We start from the raw sequence: 20150 nt of genomic DNA, 5'->3' as shown, positions 1-20150 counted from the left end.
TTAACTCTGCAGCCTGAATAGGAATATATTCTGTAACACGGCCAGTTGTAGCTGCTCCAATGACAGAAAAACAGGCCCTTTTCTGTGCAATCAGCGTGTTGATCTGTGCATTTAAACAAAGCAGTAACAACAACAACCCAGAGTCAGCTCAAGCAAGCAGCAGCAAGTCCCCCTAAACTGAGCCCCAGCTCTCCTCGGAGAGGAGCTGAAGACGGTAGAGGAAAGGAGAGAGCGAGAGAGAGAGACAGAGATCAGCATCAGCACGCAGCATGAGATGGATCGCTGCAGGACCTGCTGCAACAACAACAGCCCTTCAGTTAGTGGTTTTGCACCACAGCCTATCAGACCACAGATAATGTCATTCCTCCGCCAATCAGCCGGGGCTGAAGGAGTGCTTTTAAAAGCCAGGAGGAAGGAGAGATAAGGAAGGCAGCTCTTATTGCTTTGTTTGTCCCAGCTTGACAATAACAGAGTCACTAGGACAGTTTACACCTGGTTTATCACACTGCAGTGGTTAGAAAGTCAATAATTACTCGGAATTACATCATAAAAAATAACCCACTGCTATATTGATATATAATAATCACCTTTTTCATTCAGGCAAGTCTTTGTAATTCTTGGTGACAACAGATGAAGAAATATTGTCATGTAGATGCATATGAGTCATAGTTCCCCCCCCCGGTGGATCGCCAGAAACCGCACAAAGCATCGGCATACTGGCCAGTATGTTTCCACACACACACACATACATCTGAGCATCAACATATTTCACTAGCAAAGATTCCACAAAGACCCACTTTATGGCAGAAAAGGGGACACGGCAGTTTTGACCATACAGCAACAGCATGTGTGATGAAGTTGATTGGATACCACATTAGAAGCAGGAAAAACAGGTTTTAGTAATTAAAGGAAAAGGAAGCCAAGAAAAGGCAAGTCTGCCCCTGTGTGTGTGATCAAGAGTCTACCTGGCCGGTTTGGCAAGTGGATTCAAGTCCTCAGTTAAGATACCTTAATAGCACAGTATTCAGCAGGTTTATTGTGTGGATCGCCAACACCCACACAAACACACGCACACACACACACACACATACCCTCCCACCCCACAGCCCCTACACCAGACCCTCTCCTGATGCCTGTGGTAAACATGTTCCCATGGCTGGAGTCAGCAGTGCTGCCAGGAGCCCCATGGCTCAGCAAAGCTGCAGAAGAGGCTGGTCAGCGTTAGAGCTTACGACACACCAAACCTTTTCACAGAAAAGCGCTTAGGCTCGGGGGTCAGGGCCACACACCATTGTCAGTGTGCGCACACTGACCACTTTGTGGGGCTTTACTGTACCCACATCAGGTGTGTTTTTGTTCTCAGGTTCAGACATGTATACATGTACCACCCGTACACAAGTCAATTAAAACTTCAGTTGCACATTAGGCTACATCCATGCAGCAACATGTGCAGAAAAATGTTTGCCGATTCTCTCCTCTGCGGCTGAAAATATGACAAATGAGAAACGATGGTGAAAAGTATGAACGAGGATTCCAGCCATTAGACCAACAGCAAAGGGAAAATTAAACTTAAAAGAAAGTATTAACTGAGCTTTTCGTTCTCAGCTCATGGCCGAGTCGTGATCGATAAGAGCCCATTAGGAAGTGAATGCAGGTAAATGTGTCATTGTTTCCAAACGTCCCATACTATTAAATTAAATTATGGGGCTCTAAAACGACTAGGTAATCATTAAACTTAATGGTTCTGGCCTATTAACAATCTTTATTTCGGATCAGGCAAGAAGAGATAAAGGCAAACATTAGTTTTTAGATTTTTTTTGTGCACCAGAAGTTTTTTTGTTGTTTTTTTTCATACCCATAGCGAGTGTTTGTCTTGATAACCATCTTGCGATACCTCAGCTGTGTCATGCAGCACTTTATGGAAGTCCCAAACCCCAGGACGCAAACCACAGTTCTACAGTGTCTTCTGAAGTTTGTTCTGAACATCGTGTGACATTAAAAAACCACACTGCAGGTGTTTCAGGGAGTCTGAAGACGTGCAATTGTTCGACAACTTACTAACATACGACATCAGCGACAGTAAGTTTGAATGGAGTCTTCAAAATTGCTAATAGATAAAACTAGAGGCTACAAAGGAAAACAAACTCTCAAAACATGTTTATTAAACTTGTCTCTTTAAGATTTACAAGGCAACACAGCAGCTGAGAGGCTCATTAGCTGAATGATGGGGTTAAAACCAGTGACCTTTTTCACTGTGTGGCGAACACTATGTCACCATGCCACCCTGGAGATGTAACTGTGTGAGTGTATATTGTATGGGTGTGTATGTGAAAGATGTTTGGACTGCAGAGGTTAGCAAAACGCTGGGAAGATAAGTTATGACAAAGGGAAAGGCTCTTAAAACAACAGGAATCATCTCAGATTTGTTTTAACAGTGTGAATATTATCAGACAGTCATCTACTGAAGGGAAGGCCTGAACAATGGACACATTTCCACTTAGTTTTACACAAATTTGTAACAGAAATGTTCCCATTGAGAGTAATAACCAGGAAAACCATTATGAATGCATGTTAAAAGAAGCTGTACTCTGCTCATAAACGGGAGCTTCGACAGTTTAAACGCGACTCAAGCTGAACTGAATTTACTGCACACCAAGTATAAAGATTTAGCAGAGGCACGGGAGCTAAGAGGAATCAAACTGAAGCATACCACACAGTCAATCTGTGCAAAAGGGTGTGGATTAACGTCTCAAAGTAGTTCTCAGTGAATAACAAACTGGAAAAAAACAGCAAGTTTAACATTTCAATACAACCTTTCCATGGCTAACGTAAGACAAACTGCAACTTTGTGCCTCCCCTCTAATGCTCTATATTTTTAACATTCGTCAGTTTCTTGTGGTTAAAGGTTGTAGCTCAGAAATGACTCTTTTGTCTACGTAGCACTTTTGTCATTGTTATGAATGACACAGCCGCCCTAGCACATTTTTGCATATGTAAGCATTAGCTTTGACAAGACTACAAGAAGTAGTCTTGTACACCAGAAAGACCCACATTCATTTAAAAAAAAAAAAAAAAAGACAAAATGTGCGTAAGGATAGATGGAGGAGGGGTTGATAATGCTAGCATTTTGACTTTTTTTATTTCATCAAAAACATAAACTTTTTACTCAGGCGTGTGTAGAGTGATTCATACTGGAAATGCAACCAAGGGCAAAACGTGTGTGGAACATTCAAAGTGATTCTGCCTCAAGGACTTAAAGTTTTCATGAAGTATACCACTAGGCAGATGGTGTGTGAGCAACAGTTGTCACACAGTTGTAAAATTTTACAACGGAGTTACAAGGATAGAAATGATGTTCTAGCAAATTGTGGTATCAGTGGATACTGAACAATGGAAAATGATCAGTTTGATTACAACAACTAAAATAAAGTGCCGAAAACCTGCAGTTACTCTCTCAAATGCCCACGAAAGCAGTTGTTTTTGCTTTATGGGCGTGAAGCAGAGTAAATAACATCTCTAGAATCTAAACCAATCAACAAGGACAATAAAAAAAAGCTAATAAGATTAAAAAGTTTAGAGTAAGCCATGGCAGGCATAAGCTGTTCACAAATGTGTCTCATCCCTGCGGCTGCTATGTTTTTTCATGTACTAAGTCATGACAGAACCGCAGAAAGTGTGGGGATGTTCAACAAGTGGCAGAAGTCCACCAGACCAGTTCAAACCTGACCTATCGGTGCACAGAGGAGAGGAAGCAGAAAACTCTCTAACACTGACATAAGCCTAGCAACAGGCTTCCACCAATCACAGGGCAGAACAACAGTTAGAGGAACCAATCTTCTCCACTCACTCTCTCTGCCTCTCTTGTTTCTCTGAAAGAAAGAAAAAAAAAAAAAGAAAAGGAAAAGAAGAAGAAAAAAGTTTGAGGTATGAAGTTCACCGAACAATCTAATTTGGTCGGTTGCACAGAGAGTAATTTTGTTCACTTGATGTGTTTGTCCATGTTATAATTTTTGTCTGTTTAATTTTGCTTGACAAAGAGTGTCAAAACAAATGTCTCCTAACTTTACAGCAAACACAGAACCACGTGGTTCAACTTAGCCCAGAGGCTCACAACAGCAGCTCTCATCTGTGAAAAACAACGACAGAACTTTTTCCATGTAAACAAGACTTTACCCTGGAAGCTGTGAGAACAGATTTCACTGTAGAAAAAAGATTAAAGCAATGGATTCAAATGCAACAGGCCTGCAGATGTGAGTTGAGTTTTAAATGTGTACATAGTGAAGGAGTGAAAAACTGCAGACTCAGGGGGTATCCCCCACCCGACTCGACAAACACAGCGCTAGGTAAGAGTCTGTTCATCTATGGCTGAGTGGAGGGTTAACCCTTACCTTACCCTTACCCTTACCAGCAGGCCACAACCTAAACACTTTACTCCCATCATAGTCTTCTCCATCCTCTTAACCAGATGCTAACATGTCAAAAAGTCGACCATTTGCCTCAAGTCAGACACGAGGCTTGTTGTAATGTACAGTTAAAGACTTGGTTCAGCGTGGGAATAAAGTGGACATCCCTAGCCATTTGGCCCTCTCTGACCATCCTTTGGCCCCTTTTCTTTTCCTTTTCTACCAGTTGCCTCTTTTCCGATCTCTATGTATTCTGGCAGGTTATCAGAGTGGAGCGGTCTCGCCAAGCGCCGGCTTTCCTGAGAGGAGAGGCGTGCCCCCCCAGACCATTGAGTTTTGGACCAGCACACACCGACCATGAGAGGAAGCAGCAGCGTTCCCTGGATTCTATGAAATGCAGAGGAACCGTGGAGACTTCAGGAAACACATAAAAAAAAATTTGAAAAACTAACCTACAGATCGAGGGGAAAGGGGGGGTATGTGGACTCGTAAACCTGGATGTATACAGTTGCTTAAATAATCCTCATGTTGATGACAATCCAGAGGGGGAAAGGCGTTGGCCTGCAACCCCTGTGAGCATGTGGAAGAGAGAGTTCCCGGGGATGTTATTCTAACAGGGAGAGGGCAGCTGTCACAATACAAAAGGCACCAAGAGAGAAGATCCCTTAGAAAAACAGAAAATACCAAATCCTACCCTGCTATCTTTAGCCTGATGTGACACAGCCACCGTGAATCAATGAAAAACTCCCCCAACTGGCTTCACCTGTCTTCTGTTCTTTCTCTACAGTCTCTGTGTTACTACAATAACAATCTCCGCTGTGCTTATGCTCCCACCTCATCACTAAGTCTTCCACTGGAAAACACAGGAGACAGCACACAGGGGCGAGTCCAGAGGTGCTGCCAAAATTTGATGGATGACAAAACTCAGGATCTGGCCAAATGATTCAGATACCGAAGACATGCAATGGTGAAATCTAGGGCAGGCTTATCTCAACTTGTCATGTTGTCCAAGAAACAATGGACTCACACAGCTGAACTTATATCAGCTTTAAGAAGCTAACGTCCAAAAAGAAAAAAGCTCCTCTGGTCTGATGTTGCGCTGTCCCTCCTGGCACACACAGCTGTTCCTCTCTCTCTCTCTCTCTCTCTCTCGCAAGGCCTCAGCTTCTGCTGACGGAGCAAAAATGTCTCATCTCAATGTCTCGGCTGAATTGAATTTCTCAAAGTTGGACGAGCACACATGTATACCTTCAGTTAGACACATGGTGTCAACCCTGCACAAATGAACCAGCCCTTCACCTGTTTCTATGAAGATACAGAAACTCACATCCATCTTCTACCGCCTTATCCTCCACATGAGGGTTGTGGGGGGCACTGTGCCAATCTCAGCTGGTACACCCTGGACAGATCGCCAGTCCATCACAGGGCAAACATATAGAGACAAATAACCATCCACTCCCACACCTACTGTCAATTTAGAGTGTCTAATTTACCTAATCCCCATATTGCATGTTTTTGGACTGTGGGAGGAAACTGGAGAACCCGGAGAAAACCCATGCACACATGGGGAGAACTTTGCAAACTCCAAGCAGAATGGTCCTTGTTAAGACCGGGTCACAATCCTGGGTCTTCTTGTAGCAAAGGCAAGAGTTGGAAATCCAACATGTGCCTCTAAATTAAGGTAATTATCACTTACACCCCATACCCACTGGTCAAAAAAGCCATTTAATCCCAGTCTTAAATAGGTTTGTGACCGCACTGAGAATGTGTTAAATCAGCATTCACTCCTGGGTCAAATGAGCATTTTCATTGGCTTTACCTTAAGTCAGCATTAGCGGTCAGTTTTTTGTATTGTTTTGGGTTTTTCTTATTTCACCTTACTTTATTAGTGTCTTTAAATCATTTGCTTGCTGTGCGACAATACAACACTGTCTATGAGCTCCACCGTGTCATTTACTTCTTTTCCCCACTCCATTTTCTTTCCGGCTCATATGCGACGTTCTCCCAGGTTAAGACATTTCTAGGTTTACGTGCCGTTTTATCAGTTTTATCATCTGCTAAGAGCAAACTAAAGTCCGCAACCTCTTCTTGTGTAACAGAACAAAACGTGTTGACAGTAGTGACAGCAGTGATCCAGTGTGAGACGTAGCAGCTCAGACAGCAGACACAAACACACTCTGATAAAGCCCGATGTAATACATCACAGAAGCTGCAGCAAAGATTAGAAACTATTGCACTCTGCATAAAGCAGTACTTCTTTGCTTTTCCTGACACTAGTTTCACTTCTGCCCTTCTCTGTTTCCATTATCTGTTCTTTCAATCTGTAACCTTCACCAGGATGTATTTTGATTGCAAAGTTGAAGAGGGGATGTGATACCACTGTACTTTAAGAGGGGAGAAAGTAATAGAGCCTAAATGTTGCCCTCAGAACCATTTTGGCCGTGTCCTATTACTTCATTAATAGGCAATGAGCTGCGATACTGAATGGTAGAACAAAATAGCTGGCAGAACCTCATTTGAGTGCGACGTCACGGCAGCTGCCCCATTAATGTTTAATCGTTTATGAAATGCCGGTTTGATTAGGTTGAAACTCAATCACCATGGTCTCCGTCCGCTTTGTACGCTGTCGCTGACTCATCATTTCAAGCTATTTTACAGCTTATTTCAAGCAGCTGATGGTTTGCATGGCACTGAACTGCAGAGACACAAGACGTTCAGCTTAACTCGAATTTACATACCAAGTGATATGGCATTAAAACAATCTTTTGAAGTCTATTCTTCATGCAACTCAAATATCACCCACTGTTTAAAACAATAACAGCTCTTTAATGATAATTGCTGCACCAATTCATTTCAAGGTTTTGTGTGCTTGGCTCATAGATAATGCAACGCTGTACATACACAGACTCAGCGTGTGCCGTACACGAGACCATACCCAGCCAGTTCCTCATAAATGAAAACACAAGCGCCTGACATCATGAGATCATGAGTTTTTATCTTCCAAAACAACAGTGGAAGAAGTGCAGAATCTGCTTACCTCTGCAAATTATCAGCTGGGGCTAAAACATGCTCATACACATCTAGTAGTGTCATTGTTTTATGTCAATACATAATCAATACATAACACGATATAAATCAAAACAATATTTCTGTAAGGCTGGGCTTATAAAGAATATTGTTCCTGTGGGCTCATAAATAAAATTCTTTAGAGTTCTCAAAGGAGAGTGACAATAGACTGTAAAAACACTCAAATAAAAATATCTATTGTTTATAATCGGTATTACATGCTTAAAATACAATTATTACCTTTCATTTCAGACAATATTTATTTGGCTTTTTAATCTTTAATGGAGAATATTTATGTGCGTCAGAAACAATGAAATTGCCTATAAATATCATATCATTTGGCTTAAAAAATAAAGAAGTGTTATTATGTGACTTTTTTTTAAAACATAACTTCATCGATCCTACGCATTTTTTTTAAATCAATATATGAAATATTTCATGCTGTTCATGCTTCTATTTCCTTGCCCTGCCTTCAAACATTAATTGTAACAGGGCATCCTTGCAACTGAGAGGTTAAACTAAATAAATATAAAATAACATTTCATTTATAATATTTGTACCAATGCAACAGCCTTTAAAACCAGGAAAAGTCATCACAGATACCTGATCATGATATGACGATATCCAAAATCTAAGATGATATCATATCTCATGTTACAAAATATCACAAAATACAGAAACAACAAGGCAAATGGTTGCAAAATACTTTCAGATTAAAATGTTGCCCGAGTCAAAGGCATATTCTAAGTGTGGGGTATTGACTTGAAAAATTAATCTACCGCCATATTAACCGTGTATAAAGTACCGGGTTTATATGTAGTGTACAGGTTCTTCACTTTTACAATCTCTCCATGGACCTCATAACCCCATCCTAAGTGTGCCTGCATTGTGTGTGTGTGTGTGTGTGTGTGTGTGTGGTCCTCTGTCTCATGCCACAGGTAGTGTTGAACATATTTGCTCTGTGGTTAATCAATTACAAGCCTGTGGTACCAAGAAAAGAACAAACCGACTACTTAAAACATATTTTATATCGCTGCCTTTGTAGTCTAGCCAGATTGAAATATCTCAATAACTTTCAAGATATAATGAATAGCTAACTACTGCCTCCGTTCAGTGGACTGTACACTGATTATATTACCATGGTAACACTAGTCCCTTTCTCAGTTAATGCAGTAACTAAATGATTTTGGAATCATTTTGGTATTAAACTCACCATAAATATTAGTTGAAGTGTGATAAAAAAAAACATAAATAACCTCCTGCATGCAATACCATAGTCTCACATGGCTGACGCCATTATACGGTCACTGGCAGGACGTGATAAAAATGAATGAATCAATAAGGATGATTTGCATCTTTAGTCTGTGGTTTGGTTAGCTCAGATAATTTGACACTGTGGCTTGACTGAGTCAGTCGTGTAGGATGATTATGAGTAATGACATGACTTTGAACTGAGGAAAACAATGAAATGGCCATGAAAGCATACAGGTGGAGAGAAGTAAAGTGATAAAAACACAAAGATAAGAACATTACACTTGTATGAGATGCTGCAGTTTCAAAGTCAAATGCTAAATCGTACACTTTTTTTGTTGAAATACCAAAGCAAGGTTATCGAAAGCAAAAGTCGCGCACATTTTTCACTTGCAAAAACCCTCATTAAGAACAACTCCAGCCCTAAGTATGAAGTCATATTCCTCATCTGTGATTATGTCACAGATAAGGGACGCTGGGGTTAAAGAGGGCATTAACAATGAATAAAAAAGGTGGGGGTGGAAAGAGTGATGAGAGGAGAGTAAAGGACAGACGGGAGAGGGTTATTTGATCAGTGTGCAAAGAGAAAGCACCTCGCACCTTATCATGGATAAGTAAACACCCCACACCACCTGGAGTGACATCACTGTCCCAGAGAATCAATAACCAGCCACTTCCTGTTCCAGCGGGGGAAAATCGATGACTCTGTACACTAGATAACCTATTTGTGCCCACTCACCTGAGGAAGCATACACACTCCGCACAACTAAACACACACACAGACAAGAGTAAGGCAGAGCACATATACAGGGAGCATTAACAAAACCAGGCCCGCAGTCACAGTTTTCATCATGGAGTATTTGTGTGGCTTCAGGGCAGAGTCAACTCTGTTAAAGGATTAGCGGCAGCCACAGTGCAGGTTAGGCCTACTGTTGATGTCTAAAGGGGATAATGGCTCAGCCAAATTAGATTTCCATCAGGTTTTCCCACACAAACACACACAAACCAGCATGGCTCAGGCCCAGTCTGTAAACCTCCCAGATGCACCTGCTTTCCTTGGGAGCATTTATTGTTTATTGTACAGTGTACAGTGTACTGTAATAGCAAGCAGTAACTGCGCTGGTTTTTACGATTAAAGGGAAATACAAGGGAATAATTTGAGTCTAATAACATTTTGAGCCAAACAAGCATTTGGCATCGCTTAGAGGGTTCCTCATAAATCCTGTCACCCATAAACAAGTGTCTGGTATGTGCTCCACACTTAACTCACCATTGACAAATCTGTACCTGGATGGGCTCCAGATTCTTTCAGTTAAGGGGGAAAAAAAGCTCACTTTTCCACCTGAATAGGTGGAAAGAAAACTTCAGCATTAGATTCCTGCTGTTGACCTGCCATGGTGAGCAGGGGACGAGGCAGCAGCGAACTGACAGGACGAGATGAGGGATAATGAATGACTGAGCTGAGCACCATAACCCAAGTACGTGTGTTTGTGTGTGTGTGAATCTGGACTGAAATGTTTATCAACAATCAATGGGATGTAAGGACATTTTGGCTGGTCCTCATGTTCTGTCACATCTGTTAAGATTTGTTTTAGGGATAGGGCTAGAATTAGGTTTATGTTAAGGGTCGGGGGTTAGGCATGGAGCTGAGATGAAGGGGTTAGTAATGCATTATCTCGGAGTTTCTTTTGTGTGTGAAAGAGAGAGCGACAGACAGAAAGAGAGAGAGCAGGAGCGAGAAAAAACGCGAATGCTGCAACCTACAGCCTCAGAAAAAAGAACAGACTTGTGGACAGACAAGTTCGAAGAAAAAAAAAAAAAACAGTGTGAAACTCCTGAGATGACTGTAATGAAGAGGCATTTGCTGAGTGGGTGTATTTTTCTTTTCTACACAGATCACATTGGGTTTCATTACCATCCTGTATATTTATCTTGGTGAGAACAAAGAGTGTGGTTAGCCACAGCAGTTCTCGCTCTATTTGAATATAACGAAATAAAAACAGTGAATATGACAACCTCCTCTGGTCTTCACAGTGTGCCCTCACCTGGGGCGCCATCTGTCTGTCTGTCTGTCTGTCTGTCTGTTCGCATCCTGCCGAGTCTCCAAATGCTGTGTTAAAACGGCACAGCAAAGAGGTGAAGATGAACTGACTTAAACTTTGAGAGGCCTTTTTGATATGTGCTAATAAATACAACCATTTACATATAGTAATAACCAGTAGCTTAAATAAATGCCAGTTAAGCATGTAACAACCACAGCCTCTACCTTGAGTTAATAACTATTTTGTTTAATCCAAACAGACAATGTTAAGTTTGAGAACTGTTGAAAAGCATATTGATTTTAGCTTACTGGGCAGAGCTATGGTAAATATTGCTCCTTGTTAACCTCATGTGATCCTCAAGATTTTTTGCTAAGCTTATTTTTGCTTTTGTACTTTAAATGTGAGATATTGGTCTTGGATCATGTTTTATTGTCTCTTGTGCAAGTACAGTAGTACAGCACTTTGGTAAACAGTGGTGTTTTTAAAGGTTTGGTTTTAGCCCAAGATTTGGCGTACCGACATTACAGTCGTTTCAGTCATCTGATTCAAGTGTTTATACATAGAGGCCCAAGTGTGTCCTCCAAAATTAATATGGCTTTATATACAGCAACACCAGCATGCTTGTCTAAATAAAGAAGACAAAGCAAACCTTGTATCCTCTAAATTGAAGATACACTGAATTAAATGCAACACCAATGTTGAGTAATATGAGAGGTAGCTGAGAACACTGATACCTCTGTGAGGTTTGTGGCTGTAATTTAAGAGAATCACTTTTAGCATTAAGTTTGAGGATGTGGGGGAGGGGGGCGGACATGAAACCTCTCTCTGTCCGGAGTAAGCAAAATCGGCCAAATAGCACCTGTAAATGTCACTAATATGGTCTATTTTGTTTGCCCACTCTGTACATGGACAGAAATGTATAAACAACTTATTTTGGACAGAGCAAGTGTGTAGCCGCTTCCCCTTATTGAGGTTTTCCTGTTAAGCAATCTCAAGGAAGGATAAACTGTTGACTTTTATGGTATGATTCCAATCTTAAGAGTCGTACATGTACCAGAATTGATCAACAACATACAAACCCAACATCCACTTTGTCTGTGTTGGAAATGATATGCTTTTATTTGCTTTCTGCTCCTGTTGCCTCGTATGACGTACATCTCTTGTTTACGAGCTTGTGCGCTAAAGTCGCATGATTAGCAGTCATAAATTTACATGGTATATTAGTACATTGGCCACGCGAATAATATGGACGTTGAACTGGCTTGGAATGACAACTTTAGTTTCCACTTTTTGCGAAATAACAATAGTGTGCATAGATGTCTGCATCTGTGTGTGTGTACGCAATCATGTCTGGAGAGGAAATCCATTCTCTTGATGCACCAGGGCAAAGATTTGGCTTGTTGCCTATAATCCTCTGACCCCCCTCTAACCTGCCTGTTAGGCAGATTCTGCTCACACCGCACCAGAGACCGTCCAACCTGGTAAGGCTGCTTTCTCCATGGGACTCCCACAGGAAAGCCTCACACAATACTTGGCTCTCCTTGAAGTCGACGCACAAACATGCACACAAGCACACAAAGACACACAAGCTGTGTAAAGGCAACTAAGTACACACATGCTCACAAGGACATATCAAGAAAGCCCACATGCACACAAGGCAAGCACACAATTCCTGTGATACATGCACACACACACACACACGCACACACGCAGAGTCTCAAGCAGACAATGGACAGTGGAACTGTGCCATAAGAGAAGGCTGTTGTCCAGTCACTGGGCAACTGGGGCAGCAGATGGTCATTTTCCCTTCCACTGAAACAAATCAGAGGGAGGGGAAGGGGAAGGCGCAGCAGAATGGCCTCTGCTACAGAGTGAACACCTTTCACCAAGTACATGGGAATGACTCAGCTATAACCCATAAAGCAAATGAGCTGGACACTGATTATCTGAGGGTCTGCACGGACTTGCGGCCCAGAAATGGAAAGTTCACTAAACCAAGATGTCCTGAGTGAAACGCACAGTCAAAGAGCAACGTACGCACACATACGAGTGCCACAAACACAGCGGAACAGCAGGGAAGAGGTCAATTGTAACATGAAGAAGAAACGAAAAAATATTGTGAGGGAACGTTTCATTTCCTGTTGACCAGTTGCTTCCTCTCAGCATGAACGTTTTGATTGGAGGGCATCCATCTCTGGGTCTCTATGCAGAAGTGGGAGTTCACGAGACCAAGTCAGGGTGGAAGAAGAGCATGGTATGTGCACACTGTCAAAGAATTGTTTATATTCTTAACAGAAGAAGAAGAAAAAACAACCCTGTGTGTTTTTCCATCCTCTATTTTCTGTAGCTTGTCAGGAGGTATGGTTTGGGGCAGGAAAAGCAACAACAAGAGTCCTCTTACGTAAATAATGGATTTATTGGAAGGTTGGCAGATGCAAAAGAGGCATGTGAGCGATTTGTGTCCTCGCATAAAACGACGCGAAGCACAGAAAACAACTTTGTATGAATGGGGCCTCTGTGCTGTGTGTGTGTGTGTGACAGAGCGTGCCTCCTTCAAGAAAACATGTTTGTTTGAGAGAGTTACGTCACTGTGGAGGTATGAGAGAGAGTGAAGAGTCGCGAAGAAGAGAGCAGCAGACAGGTCAGAAAGTAACAGAGCAAACAGTGAAAGTGGGACAAGGAAAGTATGGAATAAAGAGAGAAAGACAGGCAGGAGAGTAAGTGGGTCATAAGATGTGGACGATAATGTTGGACTTCATCTGTTTTTCACCCGACACACTCGTCCCCGCACTGGTCTGTGTTCTGGATGTTCAGTGACATTTACTTCAATCACGTCTGACTTTGTCAAGCAAGAACATTATTTCTCCATAACTATCCATCTATCACCCAGATGGTCCTGTTCTTCCCTCTCATTTACTCATTTGCTTCGCCGGTGCCTTTCATATTGTTCCATCATTTGTTCCCAGAGGCCTGTTTTTGTCAGAGGGACTACTGTCTGACAGGAGACAAACGTCTTTGATGTAAGATCCACAGCACGCCTCTGGGCCTGCAGACGAATTAGACACTTCAGAGAGAGAGAGAGAGATAGATACAGCTGTTTGTGTTTGTATGTACAGTACGCAAGTAAATAAACTGTTCAAAAACGACGTACGCTGCTTATAGGTGTCACCGCTTATTAAGCGAATCTACTTCTGATAACTTGTCAAATAGAGAGAAAACAAATAAGTGTTTCTGATTTCTCCAAGATTCCTGGTTCATAAGCACACTGTACAGCTCTGCTCCCCCCCCCCCCCCCCCCGCCTCCCAAAAAAACACGATCTTTCTAAGAATGTACTAGAGGATTCTTGAAAAGCTAGGGGCCCGTGTACATGTCAGTACTCCACCACTTCAGCGGAGCTTTGAAAAACAACATTGGTTGCCAAATTTTAACTACGTCCCTGTAGGGAGCCATAGAAAATACAGTACACTACATCCTATCGTTCTATCCCCCCTCCCTCACCCTCCCCTTTCTTTTGGTATCCCCCCAAAACCGTCCTGATTACTCCCTTTGCACAAATACGGCTCGGAATAACGTGTGTGTGTATGTGAGAGAGGGGGGGGGAGACAGAAGGAGTTGTAGGGGAGAAGGAGGGGTAGTAACCTACATACTAAGCTATGTTTCTTTCCCTTTGGGCTCCCAGCAGACTCAGCTTCAAGTTTGATAAATCGCAGGCCCACTCAAAGCAACAGACGCTACAGCTCAAACCCCAGCGAAGCCAGCTACGTGAAAAACACACACACACGTGCAAAAAAGAAAAAGAAAAAGAAAAGCTCTGAGCCAAGGCTCTTCACCGCTGTTCCACATACTGACACAGCCTGCCTGCAGACAAACGACGAGTATGAGCAGCAAACATGGAAAAACAGGGGCCTCTTTATATAACTCTGCAGCCCCCTGCCATGCAGACAACCCCCGTTCAATGTAGCCCTCAAAGTCCCCAGATATCACCGGGGAGGCAGTGACTCCAACATAAATAAGGTCATTGCACTCCCAGCTCTCTGGTTAATTTCAAGGCCGTTTCTGTCATATCGTCTTTCTCATATCTGTGGTTTAACACCAAAATCATTGCTACTTCTCTTTATCAAATTGGTCTTGTTACAAACATCCACCAGATGATGTCCAGGCAGAGTTGTTTGATGAATTAAAGGCCGGCCTTACTGGGCTTATCTTTGCTTTTTGCTCTTTTTTTTTAAACTGATTGGGCGTCTAGCGCACCATGTTGTGCAGCACATGTCACAAAGCAAACGAAAAACTGGAACACAATGCAACTTGGGGGGAAAAGACGGAGGGTAATTCAATTAGTCAGGAGTGAGAAACAATTCCTCAGCTCCTCTGGGTCACAGAATTGCTCCGTCTCTTTTGTCTTTCATCTGTCCAACACTAATACACAGCTTGTATGAAACAGAGACGGCAACTAAACTGGAACTCCTGCAAAGTGCAAATGCTGTTGAATTAACTGTCCTGAAGCAGACATTACGCGGGCTTATTGCACTAACTTCTTTCGTTTTGAGAGTAAAAGTGACTTGGTATGCATTGATTTAATTCCCACTCAAGACATACTGGTAAGAGTCACTTTACACTGTGTTAAGTACTGAACTTCTGCGATGAATCGCGATGAAGAAACAAAATGATCATTTAAAAGCCCTAAAATAAATATATTTTTCAGCAACTGCGGTTTAAAAACAAAAAAGTTGCATTCGTTAAAACAGAAAGTCTTTTTGAATGGAGAGTTAAGTGTTGTGCAAAGGCAAACCATGAAAGAAAACACTGAACGGTGGAGGGAGGAGGCAAATATGTTTTCCATACAATTTTCTGTGAACACTGAAACACAACAAAAGTGCTTTTCCATCTGAAGACAAATTGTGTTTTCTCTTTAAAACCAGACAGAGGGCCTTCCTTTGGGGGACTGTTGTGTTGTTGTTTTTTTTTGTTTTGCGGCCTGTGTAGGAGAATGTTTGCTGTAAAGCAGGGTTGTGCAAATTGCTTTGTTTCAAAGTAAATGAAAGAGACAGGCAGTGGCTGAGATATGTGGGGACAAAGTGTAAGAGTTGTGTGGTGTGTGAAAGAGGTGTTTGATTAGGAGTATTGACGCAATCAGCACTTCTTTTTCTTTTTCTTTTTTTGGCTGATAGTCTGGAAGAGGCCCATCATCACATTATCTGTCTACAAGACACCGTCTGGGCACCCACTGACACTTGACGAGAGGTTTGTTTAAAACACGTTTAAAAATATTTGCTGGAGCCAAAAATGGCATCGCTTGTCTGCGTCTTACGGAGCACATGACATCTGTGTTTCTGTTTTTGTCTACTGTTTGCTTTCACAGCGCCTGCTTTTAGGAATGCTGCTGTACTCTTCCTGTTTTATTTTGCCTCTGTCTGGTTTTCAAACGGCACATTTTTTCATTTAGAGAGCAATCTGAACCCTAAAAGTAAAGTAAAAGTAAAACTGTGACTGCCACTCAGTTTGTCGTGCCCCACATTTACAAGCTATATCGGTGTGATTGCCTGTTTCAAAAGGTTGATGAAGTGCATATCTCCCAAAGTGCTTCACAAGGATTCAAGAGTGGACTCCACCACAGATAGGGGACATGATGGTTTCTATGGCACCCACATATACACATGGAAACATTCCCTGACCTCAGACCAAGGGCTGGAAAAGCTTCCAGAGGGTCAAGACACGGACCAGAGCTTAAAAACATCGAATCCCGAGTCCAAACCTGTTTGACCATATACTTCTCCTCTACTTGACATTCACAGCTGAGGTGACAAGCACTGTGGCTCAAGTGTTAGTCTATGTGGCTTTATAGCTTCTTTTAGCAAATTGGCTTGAGGTGAACTGGTCACATTGGTGAGGACTGTGATTGGCCAGTGAGTCATTCCCACAACTTTTCACACATCTTGTTCTCATGACAGGCAAAACAACGAGTCAAGAGGACTTTTTTTTTTTTTTTTTCCTCTTGGACATAAAGGTTGACACATAAAAATCACTTTTTGCCAGTTTACCTTTAGGTCACTCTGATCTGGTTGTTTGAGCAGAATCAGTAGCTTGAAAGATAAACATCCAGTAACAGATCAGATTCAGTGTTCAAGATGAGCAGAAGTGCATGCTGGAATAAATGTTGCATGATCAATCAAATTATTAAGATTGGCACCATTCATTCTTAAACAATGCACTCCTCAATATCAAATCTGGTGAATAAAAACGTTCTCTGTTTATCCAGATTACAACAAAAATAAGCTTTGTCTACCACAACTACAAGCAGCCAATAATTAAGGATTTTTAAGGGTCAAAACAACAGCACACAGGGAAGCAGTAACATTCCTCTGTGTTGCAAGAAAATTGGCATTTTAGCAGCGATGGAGAAGGGCTAACCACATCAAGAGCCAACAATTTCTTTTTTTGTTTGCTTTTATTCTGTTTTGCTGTGTGTGAGCCAGCGGAGCTGTCCCTGTAATCTCTTGGCTGGTATCAGTGACGTAGGACAACGTGTGGTCAGGTGGGAAGGAGGTTGGTCAACAGACCAAAGCAAGAAAAGATAAAACAATCAGAGTGAAAAGAGACATAGGCTGGTTTGTGCCTAGATTTTCACAAGTGCTGTCATCACAGTGTGGGAAAGTGGCACCATGCCTTATCGGTCTCTGACCTCATAGGTGTCCCACGCACAGCAAAAAACATTTCTCTGTACACTGTGCACCATGTCCACCAGCTGAACGAGCACGTTTTAAGCACACATGGATGTGCTGCAGATACACGGCAAAATTCAGTCATACACAGCAAGTTTCACAAAGCTGGGACACATGAAGGAAGCCTGACCGAGATTGTGGCAGCCAAGGAAGGAAGTGGAACCCACCCCTGGAACTGAACAGGAAGCAGCCAGGAAAAGAGGAATCCGAGAGGACACACACACACACACACACACACACACACACTCACACACACCCACAGCTGAAGCTGTATGAGAAATAGTTAACCAATGAATATGGCGTGGGTAAACAGAAAGGCAGCACATGAACTTATAGTACAGCGGCATCTATTAGCGTTGCAATTCATCACTTTTATTAGCACGTATGTGCAAAGATAAGCAAAGAAAATAAGAACACTTAGTACTGAGTTGATCAAGTGATTGAGGAGAGACATGATATATTTCCTTTGTCAAGCAAGGCAAAGATAAGTCGGAGCAAAGCGATAACGTTATTTTCTCAATCTGAAAATGCATATGTCCTAACAATAATAATTATTCCCGTGTTATTAAGGCAAGCGCGTTTACGTAGTTAGGTTCAACCTACAGTTTCTCACGGCTCATGTAACGTGTTTTGCTGCCACAGACAAAATCTATCACTGATAAGTGAAAACATCGCCTACCGTTTTTGACCAGGGAATAAATTGCACCAGTTCAAGCATACTGGTGTTACTAAATGTCTTGAGTTCTAACAGGACTTCTCACAGCCTGACGACATGTGAGCGTTAAGAATGTGTCACCAGCAGAGAGGCTACACAGACGTGGGATTCACATTATGTAACAATGGAGGTATTTATTGTTTCTATGAAACAGCACAGTTCTAGGTGGAGGAGTGTAAGGATGGTTTTCTGAGAACATTTTCCAAATAGGACGGGTTTGAATATGCTTTTAAAAGATTGCCATAAAACTGGGCCAAAATGTTTGTGCAGCCACTATGGATTAAAAAACAGAGGTGGTGGTGTTTCTTCTATGGCTTTTTGAGAGATTACATAAAAGAAATGTTTACGGCCCAAACCATTTCTTACTTTTTTTTACCACAGTCTGCTTTTACAGACAAAGTCAGTTAAATATAATAAAGGCAGGGTTGTGATTTTAATAAATGAACCAGATTCATTGTACCGCAGGCTGATAAAAACACAAGGCAACTGGTGAAGTCCGGTTCACGACTAATAGACACCTGCTGTCATAGATGAAACACAAAGACACATTCATTATATTTTATGTTCATTTGTTTCCAGTAGTTTGTGCTGCATGTGTGATGACAGACACAGCACATGCACAGCAGCACACAGACAATCAACAGTGACCTGAGGCGTACAGTACATACTGACGTAGAAACACACACACAGTCAGAGAAGGGTTGCCTGGGGTCTAGGCGGGGCGCCGTTTCTCACAGGCATGTTAATGTCCATGTCACCATAGCTGATCCCAGTATCGCTCTTGCTGTCCTGTGAAGGCAGGGTCAACAGAACATGGTGTCTCCTCAGGACCCCGTCAGTGTGTGTGTGAACATGTGTGTCTCAAAAAATTTGTCACACGCTGTCACCCTCTAAAAAAAAAGGAGAATGAATGTTTTGAACTTTATCGACACTGAATCATATGGCGCCTTTCCAGTTCTCAGCTCGGCTTGGTTTTATTGCCTTGTCATTAGGGACGGTACCTTTTTTTGGTAACTGCTCTGGCGAGGTTCCAAGCGAGCTGAGGCGATACTAAAATGTGACGGCGACAGACTGCCGGCACTGATTGGCGGTGAATGTCGTCACTGGAAGAGTCATGAGCGCGACTGTTTGACACGGGAATCAAACCGAACAATGCCGAACTGTAGATCAGTTAAAAACACTTAACAACCCTGAAAAACATGCGTTGATTTCCGAGTCTGGCGTATGTAGTTTCAATAAATCACTACCTCGCTCATCTTTCAGGGAAACAGGGTTAATTCCTTAAAGTTACGTTTTCAATGAGATACACTTAAAAGATGCACTTCTCTAAATGTATGAACACTTCTTAGAGAGCGGAGCAGACAAAAAACAATCACCCAGTACCAACGGTGAAGGTCTTTAAACAGAGAGAAAGTGTCCGTGTGTCTTTGTGGCTAATGTTTTCCTGATCTTTGCTGTGTTGGGGCCTTGTCTAAAGCAGCTGCATGGGCTACCTGCCAAAATAACCACTCCCACTCCATCCTCTCTGTCGCTCTGACTTTTCATTGTCTATTCAGCATCTCGACATGTGCACATGTTCCTTTTTCAGTATTATCTCACCTCAGTCCCCTCCCAAACTCCCCATCTGCCCATTCTTCTTCTTTCGCACAGTTTATCTCTTCCTCTCCTTCCTCTTCCTTATGAAGACTACAGAAAGCAAAGCCGCTGACATTGATAAGGGGGGAAAAACTCAACAAAACAGGCCCATCTGCTACTGTGAAGAGAAAAAACACAAACCTTTGTACAGTTCATGTTTTACTTTCTAGCCATGATTGTGTGAGTTAAGAGGAAATGCAAAAATCATCGTAGACCAGTGCAGAATGTAACACAGGAGCATCAGGGAATGAAAATAAAACCCCCGCAGCTGCCACTCTTACCCCGGGGTTACATAACACTGAGGGGCTGAGGTGGGTG

At 42.2% G+C, this 20150-nt stretch overlaps 1 protein-coding gene across 1 annotated transcript in view; it reads right to left on the bottom strand.

The window, feature by feature from the left end:
- The window catches only part of sesn1 (sestrin 1), a 50299-nt gene that overhangs the window by 5806 nt on the left and 24343 nt on the right, over positions 1-20150 (bottom strand). The gene's annotated exons all lie outside the window — the stretch shown is intronic.

This window comes from Solea solea, chromosome 17, assembly GCF_958295425.1.
Source record: "Solea solea chromosome 17, fSolSol10.1, whole genome shotgun sequence".
Taxonomy (NCBI): domain Eukaryota; kingdom Metazoa; phylum Chordata; class Actinopteri; order Pleuronectiformes; family Soleidae; genus Solea; species Solea solea.
The sequence above is the reverse complement of the archived record's forward strand: the minus strand, read 5'-3'. Positions and strand labels throughout refer to the sequence as shown.